Raw genomic sequence first — 19,175 nt, 5'->3', positions numbered from 1 at the left:
CAGTCCTTAAGCTTATCATTAAAGGTAGACCATATGTAAGCACATTGCTTCATCTTCACTTTTTTAGAACATAAAGACTTTGCAAAAATAGATAACAGAATCATATACTGAATCTATTCCTTAGTATCACCAGGAACAATTTCTTTCCATTTATCTAAGATTATCCTCTTCTGCTAAGTCCCAGGCTTGGCAGAGCCAAAGCTCTTCATAAAATCCAAAATTCCAGAATTTAATCTCTGAGAATATGCAGCGATGGCAAAATTAAGAGCATGTATTCACAACATAAGTTTAACCAAATTCAAGCAAGAAAGGTTCCCATGTATACAATATATTACATAACATGTCTAATATCAACACTTACAGTATGGCTTCTAAGTTAGAAACCAAATAGCCTTTTTAAAAACTTTTTGTTATTGTTGTTTGTTTGTTTCCTTTTCCTTTTTTCTTTTTTTTAATATGCACAAACAATATTCTGTAACAATACAGTGGAGACCTTAGTGCTAAGTTTAAGACAGAAACCATGATCATATTATAAATGATTGAATGTATTTTGCAATTGTCTGTTAATGTCACATTTAGCTTTAGATGTAAAATTTAAACAACCTTATGCTTATCAACATTAACAGTTTAGAAATCATAGTTAATATTGATATAATCTTTTTTCTTTATCTTTTAAGTAGTTGTTATCTAAACATCAGTGTTAATAATCTCCAGTCAACACTGTATAAATACCACTGTACCCAAATAATATAATGTATTACTTGTGTTTTATAATAATACAATAAAACAATATAAAGGAAAAACTAAAAACTAAAATACAAAGTTCTATATTTTAGAAATATAGTTTAACATCACATTTACCTCTTTATTATATTTCTTTCCAAAGTTGTATTAACATATTTGAAACCAAAACAAAGCTATGGCTAGACAAGACCAAATTATATGAATTAAAGAACTCTAAAATTTCTTATAATGCTAGCACAGAAAATCTGATGTCCTACCCTTTTTAAACGTTCCTTCAGGAGTCCAACTGACATGAAATATTTTTGATGAATTATTTTCATTTGTAAATCATAAGAAGTATGCCTACATTTCTTAAAACCTGGACCCACTGACTTTCCAAGATTAGGTATTCTTTGTTCCACAGTTCAGATACAAACTTACCCCAACCTTCACTCTGTCTTTAATTCCTTTTAAAACTGAATTGTTGGTTTTGCTTCCTAGGACTGCCGATACTACTGAGGCTGCTAAAGCATCAGGACCATATTGTTTAGCCAGTGCATGTTTCATTACACACACACACAAACACAGAGTATATGTTACAGGTAAATCATATTCCGAATACAATATTTCAAAGTCTTTAAAACAACCATTATAAATCAACTGATTTAACATATTTATGCCTTGGTTGGCCCAGGCATTCCAAAAGAACATCTTACCACTATCTTGAAGTTTGGCTTAGTCCATAATGTCAATTTCTCAAGTGATTCTGAATTAAAATTTAACTGCTTATCTATTTAAGAGTCATATATGTCTCATAGCTTTCAAGGTTAGAATGAAAATCCTAGTTTTATATTCTTGGATACTAAAATTTGCCAAGATTTCAAAGGGTTTGCACTCTTGCTTTCCAATTGTGACTATTTTCAAGAAAGTTCTCATTCCTGAAAAATACAGTTGTTAAAATGAAAGCCTAACAGTACTGTTGAAAAACTGGTAGATAAAAGCCATCTTCATCCTTTGACCAAAGATGTTTGAGGGATTATGGTTTGCCAAAATTGTATTAGTTTGCTTATCTGTATATCTAATAGGAATTAACACTGGAATCTCTCTTAAAATATACATGAATCTCAATGTAAAATGTGTTTTAATTACACTAATCTTATCCCAGAGACTTAATGGAAGTTTTTGCTATTGAGTTATTTCTACTGAAATTGCTCTATACATTTAAGATATATTATATGTGTCACTACGGCAGAAATTTTGTGGTATTTTACAACAATATTTTGTATTGCTTGTATTATAGTAGTGTATTTTAGTAGTGACTATTAATAAGTATGATATATAAAGTAGATTTTTTTCCCCTTTTCTTTGTTAGTTTGATTGGATTTTTTTCTTTTCTTTATTTGGGTTTCTATTATTTTTTTCTTTAAGTTTAAATATTGTTTTGTTAATTGTGCTTTTTTTTAGTATATTTAGGTTTTTTGTCCATTTTTTCTTGTAAATTGTAATTTGTGTGTGTGTGTGTGTGTATATAAAGCCCTGTCAGCCTCCAAAGAGATTCAAACAGCCAATTCTAATTTATATGCCACAATCTCCAACTTTATTTTTTGAACCAGTGTATTGTTAGTACATACACTGATCTCATCCATTGCTCTTATATTCTCTTTGGACATACAGAAGAATTAGCAATACAGGTAGTCCTCATTTAGCAACCATAACTGGGAGTGCCAACTCAGTTGTTAATCAAAGTAGTTGCTAAGTAAAACTCTGACTGTGCTTATGATCTTAATTCAGCTTTCCTTCGCTTTACAGACCTGTGAAGGTCATAAATGGAAGGATTGGTTGTAAAGTTACTTTTTCATCACCGTTGTAACTGCAAACAGTTACTAAATGAGGCAATCACTAAATAAGGAGACCTGTAATAAAATCTATGTAAAAGACCCTTATGCCATTCTTGCAATGAGGAGTATTCAGAGAGAAGAAGCAAAGATGAAAGAAAATAACATTTTTAAGAAGAATACAATGGATTACAAAACAATGCCTTAGCTTTCCTCATACCAACTTGCATCAAGTAAACAGAAGCTAGATTAATCTTCTAACAGGATAAATGGAAAGCAGACATAAGGAAAGTGGATGTGGAGGCTGCTTGGAACAGAGTGAAAAGAATTCTATTACAGAGTGCCAAAGAAGCATGTGGAGTTAAAGCAATAGGACCTATGAAGAAGGATACTTGATAGAATGATTAATTGAAAGGGGTTGTAGTTGAAAAGAAATATGTATAAGGGAACAATTTCTCCAAAAAAATGAGAATAATTGAAATACATTGTATAATGTATTTATAGAGAAAAGGATAGTTGCGAAGAATGTAGTTGTCAGGCTCATGCCAACTCATCAAAAACATGATTCCCACAGTGTTGTCGTTTGCAAGATTTGCTGAAAGGATAAAGGATAAACTTACAGACATTTTAGTAAGTATATTACTTTTACTTTAGAGCCCAATATATCATACAGATTGGTTGGGTGGAAACTTTTGAGTTTCTTCATGAGCATCCATTAACAGGAGAGCTGGCTATTATTTTCTCAGGTAACTAAAGAATTAGCATGTGGGTGATGTTTTCCAAATCATTTCCTGACTCTTCCTCAGGCTCTAAAGAGACCACACAGTACTCAAGCAGAGCAAGAAATGGCTATATTGAAAGCAGAGAAAATGTAGAATGGTTTTAATGGAACTTAAAAAATGTTTTTTAACAAATGAAATAGGAAAATAATCCTTGAGGTGAACTGTTTACTTCTCCACATAATAATCATTCACACTTCTGCCAATGATGGACAAGCATTGTGATGGGAGCCTGTAGCTGAGTACATTGGGGTTTTTTTCTGCCTTAGTCCTTTGTAACTCGAAGTTACAAGTCCTTGTGGAACCCAGTTTGAAACCCTCGATCATCATCAGCTAGCTGTGCTGTATCTTCCACTCCAACTTTGTTCCAGTTATGTTCTCCCACCTTTTTTGCCCTGACAATACCATCCCTGTGACTGTCCAACTATAGTCTTCAAACTTTGGTCCCGAGGAACTTGTTACAGACTTGTTACATTTGTTGGTCCTGAGGAACTTGTTACATTTTCAAAAAACATAAGAAAAAGATGTATCAACAAAAATGTTATATATCACATTAAATTTGGTTGGTTGAGAGGAGGTTTAGGATAAGGAAGAATCAAGGAGTCCATTTATGTTTCACATCTTAGATAGTGGGTTTCTTGTATCATCTGGAAGTTAGACTAGATAACCCCTGAAATACAAAATTCTAGGAGCCACTCTTTTTGTGTTCTCCCAAAGCTTTTGCTTGTTTAAATGTGGTCTGGCCATTTGCTTGGGCTTGGCAGAGATTCCGGAAAAATACAGGAATTAAATTTTACTTTTCCAGAATGACTAAAAGTTTCCTTTGTGTGTCTGTTTACTGTAGACCAGAATGTACCGCAGGCAGAGTGCAAGTTTATTTCAAAGAGAACCTGCAAAACATACAAGCACAGGTGTCAATCCTTTAGACTTGTGGTCCTTTGTTTTGTGCTTCAGTTAATGGTGTTGCTGCTTTCATGCATTCAGCTATGGGATGTCATTTAATGCCATTTCAAACTTTGGTAGAATTTATATTCTGCCCACCAGGTGAAGGAACTTATTCTCTGCACATTGGTTAGTTCAACAAAGAGCAATATTCAGTCTTTAGTAAACCTAAGAAAACTTGCCCAAGCAGTTTTCAGGCTATTTTCTCTTAAGACAGGTGCAGCAAAGCAAACAGCTATTAGAGTTCACTCTAATTACTTTCTCTGTAACAGTGTCAGGACAAGGAAAAGGTAACTAGAAGGGTGCAGTCATTCCTCCCAAAGGAGAAAAAACTGTGTTCTTTGGTTATGATTGTCTTAATTTATTGGCCCAGAAGGGAAAAGGGGTATCAGATGAATAGTTAGTAAAGCAAAGGGTGCTGGTATTAGTATCATAGTTCAATAACTGCTGAAAGTCAAACAGCGCTGAACTGACAATTTTTAAATTATAATGTTATTAATATTCATAATAAAAAGGGTTAATTTACAGCTAGGCAATTAGCTCTAAATCAGGATACCCTGAGGGCATTTTCTACTCACCAGTAGTAACCAGGCAACCCCTTCATGACAAGCCTGCATTGAGGGCAAACAGGAACACTTTCACAGGCTTTTCAGGAGCGTCTGGCTGGCAGCTTTAGGAATGGAATGATGGGCCTGACAGACGTTGGTTTGATCTAGTACGAAATTGGCCAACCCCTGCTAGGATTCAAAGATACTTCAACTGCCAGAACTGTTCCCACATCTGTGTACCACATTCACAGGAAGCCTTTTGGCCAAAGTCATCTTTCAAGCTATTTCTCCCATTATTACACTCCTCTGTTTCTGTTCCTCCCACGTAATATAAAAGAACTGGCTTTACCTCTGCCAGTCCAGCTCTGATTTGTTTCTGTTTCTGCCCATCCTGTCTCTCAATTAAAGAAGCAGAAGATTAAGGGAGTAATGTAAAGATGGATAGTTGCTCTCAGTTAGCAACCTCCTGCCATGTTAAATCAGTCTGCCTCCGGTAGCAGACCTTCTGTGCCATCCCTGCTACCACAGCTGCCCAGCTGTCGATTTTTAAAAACAGTTGATAAATGTGAGCAGCCATATGCATAAGGTTCTGCATGCTTAATATGAAGGAACATCTATTTATTTTGATCTTACACATGCACTGATTCTTTTATCATTTTTGCTGCTCAAGAATCTCTGCTTAGAATATGTTGGAGCTCAACGCAAGAAAATCTTGTTTGCTGAAATCTAAAGACGCAGAATTACTGCTTGTTTACAGTCTGTTTACTTAGCATTTATTTTTAGGAAACAGTTCTGTGATGGACGGGATGTATTCAGTGCAGAACGGAAAGGCCAGTGAAAAGATTAATGATTAGATTTTGTTGCTGTGCATCTTCTTCCAAGCAAAAATTGCCTGTCTATGTCCAGAATCCTGCCTACAGCAAAATAGACACGGTCTTGTTTAATAAAAGATTGTGCAAGACTTGACATTCCAGAGAAGCAGAGACAAAGGGCATGATACAAAAAATCATGGACATGGAGAAAATGGTTCCTTAGGGGCCATAAAGAGCTCGATGGGCCCTTAAATAAATAATGCTAATGCTAGAAATAGTGGGATGTGTTAGAGATAAGTGAGAACAATATTATACTTTGATTAACCCTGTAGCACTCTATTTAGGACACTTACAGTATCTCCAGCCAGCCAAACCAACCAAAGTCATATGTTATGTAGGACTATAAGAACTTGATAAGTTATAAAACTTCCATAGAAGCCTTGTTTCTACTATTTCAGGCAGAATCCCACCTATTCTGGAAAAAAACTGTATGTTTAGAAACTGCCTAGAGCATCATTATTCAAGATATCAAAACCATTCAGATTTATCAACCCTACAAACTAGAGTGGACCAATGCTATAAAACACAAATAATCTAGGAATGCTGTTTATTCCACATATGTACCAGTATCTTGGAACTGGCCCAGAATGCCAGCTTTGCAGTAAGTGAATCATCAAAGGTTTTTATATGTGTGTCACTGGGGAAATTGGTTGGCTGGTTTTGCTGGGAGATGGGTATCCCGTATACTTTTGCCCTGTTCTGGATGGCTTGTGCGTGTTGCCAGTATTAAAAACACATAATACAAAATAGTATAAACAAATGAGTTCCGGTTCTTAAAAATATTTTTCTCATTTGTCCTTAAGACATCCCATGGTTTTGGATATCAGTTTAAGTGTCCATTATAACTAATTCTGTCCTACCTTTTACACTGCACTTTCCTCACCTCTCAGGCTTAGAGAGCAAAATGCACTCTCAAAGCCAAGTAGCTTTCACCCACTTTAAAAAAGGTATGATGGACTCCAGAACTCCAGAGTCACTTGTTGAGATAGGTGGCTATAGAAATTAATCAAATAAATAAAAGGTTTTCCTCAGAAGTTTCTCAGATCATCAAGTTGTGGCAAAGATATATCGCTGGGTGAAGATACTTTTCTTCCCTTGAGGGACTTTGCACAATGTCTTTGAGCTAAAACACTAGCAAGCATTCTGCCCATAATTTTGTATATGCCTGCATTCTGTATCTGCTTGTTTGTCTCCCTCTCTCTTTCCCACACATGTGATTCCACCCTATGATTGTAATAGTTTTTTTAAAAATACTGTACTTTCATGTATATTCAGAAACGTTCAGTGTTTTAAAAGTCAAGAATTTGCTTTTTTTTCTTGCTTGTGCCTGATGTTTCCATAAGGCTTAGATTTCAACCCTGAATATAACAAAATTTTACTTTAAAGTGCCAAATCATAAATGGAATGAAGTGAAGAATCAATTCTGCTCAGTTGCAGAGAATTCATTTTGAGTACAGTATTCTGTGTATGTCCATAATAGCGCTAAAACTGTAGACACAGCATCAACAAATCATGCCTCTGATGATGCTTTGGAAACTATTTTAGGCCAGGCCTCAGAAGCCTGCCCTCTGTAAGAATAGTTTGCTGAAGCAGGACAGCAGCAACCTGTATGTTGGGTCCATTCCATCAAAGCACAATTCAACATGCTAATAATAAGGTAAAGCCTTCTGTATGTCAAGTTCAACTCTTGAGAAGGAATGAAAGAAACATAGATACATTGTGTATCTGTGAAATTAAGAGAAAAAAGGACAGATGTAGTAAATCTATGATAGTGGTCTGATCTTGTGGAGTGGAGCTGATGAATTAGTAGCAGTAGTAACATTTATTCAATCAATGGCCAGCAAAAGCTGATGAATACATGCAGAGAAGTGAAAGTAGGTTTAATTATGAATGGAAAGGTTAAAATATGAGTAAAAAAATATTTGGTGTCAAGTAAATGGCAATGGGTACATATGAAAGTAGGAGTCCATAGACTGGAGATAGTTGCATGTTATATTCCAGTGAATGGTGATAATAGAAGAACTCAGTATAATTTTTGGCAAAAAGCAAAGGAATAGATTAGGAGGCACAGAAAACGCAGACCAATTTTAATGGAAAAGTATGTTTTGAAAGTGAATGAATAGGTCTAAAGAAGGAGCCTCCAAGTGTGAATAGATTTTTTTTTAATCCATTCAGTTGTGTCCGATTCTCAGAGACTGCCTGGACAAGTCCCTGCAGTTTTCTTGGCAAGGTTTTTCAGAAGAGGTTTGCCACTGCCTCCTTCCTAGGGCTGAGTAAAAGTGACTGGCCCAAGGTCACCCAGCTGGCTTTGTGCGTCAGGCGGGACCTGAACTCACAGTCTTCCAGTTTTTACCCCATTGCCTTAACCACTACACCAAACTGGCTCTCTTGAATAGAATTTTAAAAGTTATTAAAAATAACAGCAGTGAATTGATTTTAATAAAATAGAAGTGAAGGAATATTGGAAGAAATAGTTCAGAGATTTGTATAGGATTTTTTTTTTTAATGTGTGTGTTTGTGCCTTCAAGGCATTGTTGACTCCTGGCAACTGCCTGGACTAGTCCCTGCAGTTTCCTTGGAAAGATTCAGAAGTGGTTTGTCATTGGCTTCTTCCCAGGGCTGAGAGAGAGGGACTGGCCCAAGGTCACCCAGCTGGCTTCGTGCCCAAGGCGGGACTAGAATTCAGGGTCTCCGCCTGGTGCCTTAACCACTACGCCAGACTGGACCTCAGTATAGGAATTATGGTGATATGCTGAAGAGTGGAATTGAAACGAATGCTTTAATTGTATCTAAAAAAAAGAAAATCATAAATGCTATGAAGATATTGAAAAATGGCAAGGCTGCAGCTACAGATTGTGTACTAGAGATATTTTAAAATATGGATAGGGTCCACTTATGGACTGGCTGTGTAATTTGTTTAATTGGTGTGTGACTGATGGTCGATAATTGGAAAACTGCTACTATTGTCACCCTCTACAAAAGGAGAGGTAGCAAGAGTGAATGCAAAAACTATAGGGGGATTGGTCCCCACCTTGCTGCTGTTCCAGAAGGCCCTGAAGATGTGATTTTGTCTACGGGCCTGGGGATCCCAAGCTGCTTCCGAGCCAATCAAGTGGCTGGTATGAACGTGTTTGCTGCCGGCGGGGTTGTCTGTTGTGTTTTTGTGGTTTTTGATTCTGTAAGCCGCCCGGAGTGTGTGAGTTGGGCAGCCTTATGCATCTGTTTAATAAATAAATACATAAATAAATTTTAAGACCTGTAAGTGGATAGTATGTGGTCAGTTGTGAGGAATTAATGTTTGTCAAGAGAAGTGGAAATGGCAATTGATAAGGTTCTGCCCTTACCTTATTATATGGAAGTGAGTGTTGGGTAGGCCAGGAGAAACATACAAGTAAATTGAATGGAATGGGAAAGGGGTACTTAAGAAGCATGTATGGTAAGACAAGAGAAATAAAAAATCAACGGCTATGAAATGCATGTGAAAAGTAATAACCAGTGTGAAAGAAGTATCTTCAGATGGTTTGGTCATATAGAGAGAATGAATGAGGAGTGAACCACAAAACAAGTACAGCCTCTCCTTGTTTAGCAACTGCAATCCGTTCCTTAAATTGGAAGCAAAATGGTCGCTAAGCAAACACATGACAGAGAGATGCTGTGAAGATCACTGGTTGCTGCCGTCTTGTTCAGATAAAGTTCTCTCATGCAGCTATGCCAGCATTACTCTCACTTCAGCGGGCATTGTGGTCAGGTGCAGAAATTTGGGCATTAAGTGTGTGCATTGGTTGGAAATTGATTTTTTTTTAAAATTACCATTGTATTTGTAAACAGTCGCTAAATGAGGTAGCCACTAAACTAGGAGTGGCTGTACATAAAGGCAGAGTGAATCAGCCAAGAAGAAGGTGACCAAAGAGGTTGTAGTTCAATGAATTGAAGAGATTCTCAAAAGAAATAGGTGAGAAATTTAAAAGGACAAGTGACAATTCATGAAATATTCTGAATATGGTGGAAACAAGGATGCTTTGCAAAGATAGAAAAGTATGGAGAGACATAATAAATTGTGTTGATGTAAAGTAGATTTATCTTTCTCTTTCTTTTCTTATCTCGTATATTTAATTTCCCTGGCCTGCCCTCTGTGCTTTGCATATCATTGCTCACCCCGAAAGGGAATAACATGATGGGTCCTTGGCACAAACTGGTATTAACATCCCCTGCAAACAAGATGAAAATTGTTATTTGACAATTGTAGAAAAACGGTGCAGCTGCACATAATTATTAATGTTTTATCTGTTATTAAAATCTTTATTGTGGCAAGTGTTTCATAAGAAAACATTAGGTTCCATATTTGGTGTGCTATTCTTCTCCCCACCAGAGCAGATGTTCAGACAGAAGATATGGCCCTTAACAAGGCAGTGGATTTCATGCCAAATTGTTTGCAGATGTGCTCAATTTAAATTCATCCTTGCATGCCGTCACTATGATAAAGAGATAAATAACATTCAGAAGTTTGATTGGGGGACATGCTATGCTGCCATGTTATAGTACAGTTCCATACTCCCTCCTGCCTTGCTGACAACTTTTCTTGTAGGTCATCAAATGTAGAGGTCATCAAAATTAATAACATAAGTAGACCTGATTTATACATGGCAAAGATTAACCTTTGCCCAGTTGAAAATGCATCAGTCTGCTGACAGTTTTAAAGCATTAAATGTTCCATAATGGTTGAGCAAGGATCTGTGGTTACAAGGCTTATTAAAAGATCTACCATATTATTTCAGCTATTATTTTTTAAAGGGTGCAGGATAAAGCTAGGCTGTCCTGTTTACATTCTTAAGGTTACCAGATTTGAGGTCCAAAAATCCAGACAACCACTAGACTGCAGCAAAGAGACAGAAAAGTCTAAATCTCTCGCCCTCTGGTCATGGACTGGATTTTTACAGTCCAGATCTGATAGTCCTAATATAATGAATGTAAAATAAGGGTTCATATGACTTTTTTTGTATGTTAGATATATTTGCTACACATAGAGGACCTGTGGTGGTGGGGGGGGGTGTTAGAGATATAGGTAACCGTTCTACTCATATCATGTGGACAAGAAAGACAAGAATGACATAGCACATATCTTTAAAAAAGATCTATCTAGACCACCCATATCAATTATTTCACCTATTCAGAGCATGGCATTGGAAAAGACTGTTTCAAAAGTGTCTAAAAATGGTGACTATCTCAGACTGGTAGTGGGGAAATAGCTTCCCAGTGATAATTTCCAACAAAATCCAACTACACGTTTCAACAGTGGCATCATCAAAGCAGTTAGTCACAGAGCAAAATCCTCTTGAAAATACTTGCTTCTATTCAGGCTACCTTGTCCTTCATAAAATAGCATAGGTAACATTTTCAGATTGTTCTTACTACAAGCTTCAGACAACATTTTAAAGTCCCCCACAATCAAACATTGCTGCAGAAGCAGGCAGTGTATGCATGTATAGTGGCAGGTGGGCAGAGAATGAGTTCCTGTTAATGTCTCATCTGGCTTGGATTAGATCAATCCAGCAACTTTAAATGAAGTAGTGATGCAACAAATTTGCATTCCACTTCTGCATTTCTTGATACTGTTTTCCACCCTTCTATTTCCAGTATACTGATTTTTCTTCAGAAAATATAGGATGCTACTGGGTTGAAGCTACTGGGACAGTAGGTTCTGTGAGGATGCTGAAAGTAAAAAATGGGTATAATTTAATGCATAAATGGGGAGTGCAGAGTTTAGTATCTCAGTATCCAGTTCAATATGCTTTTACTTTGGAACTCTTGATGGAGAAAGAAGGTTTGGGGCTGAAGGGAAACTGATCTATTTTTCCTTTTTCCAAACAAGTCAAGCCTTTTGAGAAGTGCTTGACTTGTTTGCAGGGAAGGATGAACAAAGAACACAGATGTGCATGCATCCTTCAGTATTTCTCACTTAGAATGCTTCAAGAACAAAAAAGCACTAGAGGAATGTATTTGAAGCTAGTGGCAGGAAAGCTCTTCTGCCTAGTCACATTTCCAGAAGCAGGTGTGCCTGTTCAGAAAGGACAGGCAATATAGTTAACATGTACAGTATCAGCATTCGCATGCTTAATTTGGCTACAGCATTTTTCTTACAAGCACTGCTTGCCAATATCAATTCACAACTTCGAAGTCAGTCAAAATCACAATTGTAAACATGACTTATGTTAATGAAAATATTGCCATAGAAAATTGCTTTGAAAATGGAAACGAAACAGTGCACCATATTGCTCTTTGCAGAAACCTAGATTTTTGGGTTTTTGTTTGTTTGTTTGTTTGCATATTACAATTTTGGAAATGTTAAAATTAATCTGTGACCTGATGGTGTGCAGGATAAGAGATAGTTGCTATTTCACAATATTGTATCAATATCTCTTCTCTGAACAAAAATAAATTTGACTTGAAGCTTTTCCTAATGGTTTGCCAAAAACAGCAGAAATGCTGAACAATGGGACTGACTTAAAATTAGTTGTGCAGTCCAGTCCTGTGAATGTTTTACTTGAAGAAAATCCAACTCAATTCAACTCGTATAGGTCTGCAGCTTTAATTCTTAATATAACACTCTGATTTAAAATCTGCTGATTCATTTCTGACTACATGCTTTGAGCTACTGGGGAAAAAAGAGGTTTGATTCTTTAAGCATTCATACTCTTGTGAGGGAAAGTTTAAGTGGTGAATTTAAGGGACAGATTAAATATGCACATCCTGAAGCCCCAGGGTTGCATGAAATATCCAAAAGCTTTGAGTACTCTCCTGGACATTTTGGGGAGCTGGTACTTTTTGAATATCGACTTTTAATTGTAATATAGTATTTAATAGCAAAGAAGATAAATTGTTAAATACCTGACTAGAAATTATCAGGTTAATTTTATTTCATTTTTATGATATTTAAATGTAAATGAAATGAAATGAAATTTAGTTCATTGACCAGGCCCCACCATCTACTAAAAGAAGCCATCAGCACGTCAGTCAAAAATGGTATGTTATCCTTGACTCAGAAGAACTTGGATTAGACCACAGATGGATCATCTGCATCCCAAAAGTCACCTGTAGCTCTTGAAGGGCTTCAGTGTGGCCTGTGAGGATGTGTTCTGTTTCCTTGCTGTTTCCTTCCTTGACAATCTGCAGGTAGTTTATGAGTGTGCACACACATGTGTAGCCCTGATACCTGGTTTGGCATCAGATGCAGCCCTCAAGGCTGAACCCATTGCCTGCTTATGGAATAAATGGAGGGATTCATTTAAAGCAAATTTCTCTCCTGGATTTTCCTTGATGCTGTAATCATTTGAGCTTTCTTGATCTGCTGAAAATGAAACACTCAAGCTGAAGTTTTCAAGCTCAAGGGTAAAGCCTTTCAGTGGCTGCACTTAATACATCTTGGAGGAATCAAGGGCCACATGAGTAGTGGGGGAGTAGGATTGCTGTTTTTTCCTAGCTTTTACTGGAGAGTTTTTTAAGCTTTAAGCCTATGTTAAGGCTTACACTACAGGTTGTGGGTGTTTCCTGCCTCAAAACAGCAAAGGAGACCCTCAGAAAAGTAATTGGGGAACCACATTGATGGCCCTGGTTCCTATAGCCATCTTCTAATGAAGTTGACTGGGAAAAAGTTCAGGGACAAAGAAAAGGAAGGCCTTCACATGGCATGTCACTCACAGTGTAGATTTTGCTAGCATAGATTGATGGGAATTAAAATGAACACAGAGGAAAATACTCTCAATTAGTAGTCTTGATGGCAATATATTACGTCTTTCAATACCACTTGCTTGGAAATATGAGTAGAAGTGTGTGTTTCTGCTGGCATCCGCTTTTCCCCTATGTGGAAACAGAATGCTGGACGAAACAGGGTTCTAACAGCTTAGGCAGTATCTGCTATATAATGTTTAATAAGAAAAGCAGGAATTTGAAAACCTCAAAAATAGGATATGTTGTGTTTGCTCTTGCTTCAGAAATATATTCCTGCAATATTTGAAGCCTGACAGAATTTACATTCCTCACTAATTCCTTCCTAGATTTGAGATGCCAGCTCAGGATCAGGCTACATTTACTATTAATCATTTCAAACTTGAAAATGAAGTTGTGTGTGATGCATGTTATAGATGAAATTATTTGACTGTCTGTGATTGAACATCTATTTATAATAATGTCACTAGAGCGTCTGTTAGATATTTGGTTGCTTCCCCAGTGGTTTTACATGTCTGCTTCATTTTGAAACTAATTAAACCAGAAGTGCACAACCTATGTCAGCCCAATTTTCCCCAGGTAAGTTGTTTAGGGGACACATGTCCATGGGAAGGCTGCCTGCTGGGAAGGGACGTCCAGCCCATGGCTATTGCCTGGAATCCCAATTACTTATTCTCGCTCACTATTTTCATGCAACTGGATGTGTTTCACATGTTCATTCATAGTCTGGCTCACTGGAAAACATTGCTTCAAGACGCTGAACAGGGATGTCCTAGAGAAACAATGCTACAAGTCATTGGGAACTGTTTGAAGGAAGCCAACTTTGTATCTTTCCCTTCCTTACTGAGTACAAAGATGAGGAAGATTCTACTGTCCTTATTTTCATCCACTGAAATTAATAGTTCAAGTTAGTCATAACATGTCCCATTTATTTCAGTGGGAACCAAGTGTAACTTAGGTTGGTTCAAACCCTCTGCTTCTCTATAACGCTGCCTGGAATTTGTACTGTCTATCTGCTTTAAGGAAGATCATCTAGCAATGGATTTTTTTTTTTCGCATATTAAACATCATGGATTTAGAGAACATAAAAATCCAGAGGCTGGTGAGAAAGTGTTACAGAATAAAACATGAAATGGAATCACAGGAGAGGGGAGAAACATCAGAATTATATATTCAATATTATTTGGGCACTGGAACTGGATTGTATTCAGAACTGTGGAGAAGGTACTAGTTGTTTTAATAAATTGATTTAACATGATCACAATTGTTTTTAACTTATGCTTACACCCAATTTTTAGGTATATGTTACCCAACTGGATTGAACTGGAATGTTATGTTAGCTCTTTATATTTGTGTCTGGCGTTTTGTTATGTTGGTGCTTATATTACAGTGTTATTTTACTTTGAATATTTAAAGTATCTAGCAATTCTGTCTTTTTATAAACCACTTGTCAGTTAAATACATCATTATTAAAAAGGAGACTCAAACTTACTGAACATCAAAACTTGGGGAACATTAAAATCTGTTTTAAAATAGAATGGATTAGGTTATAAATTTTTAAGATAGTACCTGTTATTTCATGAAAATTTTATATATATATTTTTCACCAACATAATAGAGTTGCATGGGACTAGCAATAATACATCATAGGAAGACTAGCTGAAAGAAGAAAAAGTATTTTTCTCTCTCTGTTTTCTGTGCTTGCTGCTAATCTTAATAAAGTTTATTCTAGTCTGTTCTCTGTCAGTTTTCAGTTTTCATCTGAAGGAAATCTCTTTCAGGAAAAAAAAAACCTTTTGGTACTTTAAACAGTAACAAAGTTGTTATGACATGAGCTTTTCCAGAAGAGAGTGGATTTTAGTGTACAAAAGCTAATGCTGTCATGCGTTTATTGGTCTTTACAAGGTCATAGTTCTTTCTTTTGTTCTGTGAAATGCCCTGCTCCAACAATAATAATACCAGGAGAAATCACAAACCTTGCAATGGGACTCCTTTTTTCTCTCCTCTATATTACCACATCCCCTGCCCTTCCAATTTTCTCTGGAGAATCAGCCAAAGTAGTTTTGAGAGTGTGCTGGAGGCTGCTAATGGGGGGCTAATAGCCATTCCACTGGCACATCAGCGGGACAGAAAATGCAGCCTATAGTGCTGCATAGATTTGATTTAAATGTAATGCAAATCTGGTCCATGGCATCTGTAGCAAAATCATCCAAATAGAATCTGGGCAGCTGTGAGCTAGAGACATTAGAAGTCAAATACCTTCCAGTAGCTGCCAGTTTTCAAGATGGCACTGCATTTTGGAAAGCATTTATATGTGTGTGTGCCCTTATACAAAAAACACCCCCTGAACCAAATAATCACAGCTCATTTCCACGTGTTTTGAATAGATAGTGCAGCTTTGAAGCAAGATTGACTCTAACCCCTCTTTTTCAAATGACAACTTTTCTTAATTATATAATTTATCCTCTTTGTTTATTAAACTTTTAAGCTAAGTATATGTGTAGGAATCCAGAAACCACTGTGGGAGGTCAGCTTTTATGGGAGTAGATTTGGAACAAAGTAGTTGAGGATCAGATTTAAAATTAACACTTCCACCTTGCATGTCTAATCCCGAGTCTGCATTGTGACTTCCATGCTTACTCCAAAATTACAAAGGTCAGGTACGTATTGGGTATCAAAGGTAATTTGACCTTAAACTCTGTCCAAATAGTTGTGCATGCAGGGAAATTATTATGGTTTTTTATATGCTTTTGTATTTTGTATTGTTTTAAATTCTTGTATTGGCCAGTTGTTTTGCTATGTTTTAACTGTTTGTAAACTGCCCAGAGTTAAATACATGAGATGGGTGGCTATATAAATTTGAATAATAAATAAATAAGGAGAAAAACAGTCATTCATATTTTTGAAGTCTATTTTTGAAAGGGTCACATTAGCATATTGAAGTAGAACTGTTACCATTCTTTGGGTAATAGTAGCCATTAAGCCACAGCAAAGTGGAACCTTCAAAAAGGTTGACTTATCCTTTCTCTGCTGGAGATGTAATGAAGTTGAGAAGGAATTATGGTATACATGGGCATGTCCATTTATTGGTATTATCTGTATGGTAAATCAGGTTCTTGGAAATAAGGGTTAAAAAGGTTAAAGTATATTCCAAAACCTGGAATCTTTTGATCTATGAAGAACTTTGGATAAGTTGAGCTTTTGCTGATTGAGATGATTAAATAAATACTCTTGGAGAAACACTTGTGCCTAAAGGTTGGCTTAACAAAATTGTGCATCCTCAACCTTTGAATTAGCTTTGTAGCAAAGGAAAGGCAAGATCAGGCAATATGATTCTCTATGGGCTAGGTTAATTCACTGTTCAGTAGTAATGTAGAGATATATTACTGTATTATTTTTATCAGCCTAAGTCTATCTGCTGCAGGATGAAAGTGTCTTCAGTGAAGTTCATGGACTATAATTTTTAAAATGTGGGTTGGTAGATAGATGTTTTTTGACTTCCCAGCCTAGGGCTGAGAGAGGGTGACTGGCTCAAACCCAACCCAGCTGGCTTCTGTGCCTAGGAGAGGATTAGAGCTTGGATCTCCCCAATCCTGGTCCAGCATCTTAACTACTATACCACATTGGCTTGTATATACTATATACCATATACTATATAGCCTGGAAGACCCCTTAGCTATCACTAGAGAAGAAGGCTCCTCTGAATCTTCTCCTACGCCACTTGCTCACAAAGATTTCTCTTGACCTTGATCCACAGAGCTCACCAGAGAGGCTCCTTGGACTTGTTGTGCCACCTGAACTCAGTGCAAAAAGCTGAGAAAAGTCCCAAAGCAATCTGAAGTGAAGCCACAGGATCACTTCAGCCTTAGAAAGGAGGTGACCACTGCTGCTTTGCAAAGTAGTTTCCAGTGGTGGTTTATTAGAAGCTTTGTCAAAGCGAAGCCGTCCTTTTATGGTGTCACTGCAGTGGCTTATAGAATAGGGTCTAAGCCACCATCTTACATATAAAATGTTTTCAAATTGTAGCCAATTAAAAAGGAATAGATGGCAATGGCAGCCTGTCAATTCCTCCTTTGTACCCCATTACACAAGGGTGCTTTTGCTAGGCAGGTGTGAAATGGCAGGGAGTACATAAACTAATAGAGGGAGAGGAGTTTATAGTCCGAAGAGGAAGGTTATTCTGGACATTAAATAAGAGGAGCCAAGTTAATCCTATTCAAAGCTCTGGAACCAATCCATTCTGTAGCTCTGTTCCCTTTTATCTTGCACAGCAGATTTTTACAGCAATCTGGCCATCAGTTTGATTGTTAGTAGGTGCAGATGTGTATCAAGTCATCCAGTATTCTCAATCCTCACTTTATAGTGCTCTGTGTTTTATTAAATGAGACCATCTGTGCTTGGCAATGTTGAGGCTGCATAAGAGATTCTCTGATGTGTGTGTTGAAATAATGAAAACAGTAGGGCATAAAAGAATAAATATAGCACAAAACATCAGGTACTGTGAGCATAGGTAGTATAATCTATGGAATTGTGGCCAATAAACAGTTTTGTCAAAAGTATTATGAATTTTTGTAAGGGCATTTTAATTTTTATTTTCAGACTGAAGATAATTTTTCAGATAATTTGTCTCTGTGCTTGCTGTGGCCTCCTTCACATTTTAGATTTGAATTCCATTTATTCATAATTTTGTAATTTGTCTTTCCAGATTGCTTTGCTATGATTATATCTACAGGTAACTAAACTATTATGCCCTTAGAATTAGATTCATGATAGCTAATAAACAGTCAAATCTAACAATGCATAATTTGACCAGCCTGCTTTTACAGTTTAAGTACATGGATTATTCACTCTGATTAAAGAGGACCGACTGGTGTACTTGCTAGCATCAAATTACAATCTTGAGTATCCAGTCAAATCTCAATTCAACCATGCTCTGGAACCTTGAAGAATCATCAGCTTTCAGCATAAACTCCATTGAAGGATTAATCTGAGGATAATATAAAATAGGAACCATGTGCGGTACCTGCAATCCTTAGAAAAAGGAATATAAATATAAATACGTAACTTATATGTAATTATGGCACTTTTGCAGTTTTAAATGTTCACTTTACATTTCTATATTGTTCCATTCTATCTTTTTGCTTTCCTGAACATGTGTATTTCCTAATAATTGGAAACTTGAATATTTTTTTTTCCATTTGAGTTACAGGTCTGTTAAAATATAAATCCATAATTTGGTGGTCCTCACATTCAGAATGAAAGTAGCTATAGTCCAAACATCTGGATTACATTGGGAAGGCTGAAATCTCTGTCTCTGTCTATTATACAGGATATATGCATCAGGATACTAATATTAGATATGTCTCCTCCATTTAAATGTTGGCTCAGTGATGACAAGTTTATAATTGGATAATGGATGGTAGATGCATGGGATTCACAACTGAGGATGGAGGAAGATTTTGATACTAAAAGAGAAGTGAAGCACTGAGCAGTGAAAATGACGAGCTTTAATTATGCACACTAATCATTCAATGGGATATAGTGAATAACAGTAGAACTAGAAGAGGAACAGCTAATCATTGCTGAGACACAAAGCAGCCATCTGATTTTGGTAATCACACATAACACATAGGCTCCTTGGTCTTACTAGATCTGACTTCACCTACCACCTACTGTAAAACCACCAATGGTATGTTTGTTGCTTTAAAGGTGTGCCCATCTAATTGTTTTTTATTTGCCCTTGCAAATCTGTTA

At 36.6% G+C, this 19,175-nt stretch overlaps 1 protein-coding gene across 1 annotated transcript in view; it reads left to right on the top strand.

Annotated features, from left to right (window-relative positions):
- TMEM200A (transmembrane protein 200A) overlaps positions 1 to 19,175 on the top strand; it is a 59,703-nt gene that overhangs the window by 29,443 nt on the left and 11,085 nt on the right. The window lies entirely within an intron of this gene.

Source organism: Candoia aspera, chromosome 1, assembly GCF_035149785.1.
Source record: "Candoia aspera isolate rCanAsp1 chromosome 1, rCanAsp1.hap2, whole genome shotgun sequence".
Lineage (NCBI taxonomy): Eukaryota > Metazoa > Chordata > Lepidosauria > Squamata > Boidae > Candoia > Candoia aspera.
This window is presented reverse-complemented; position numbering and strand designations above follow the sequence as displayed.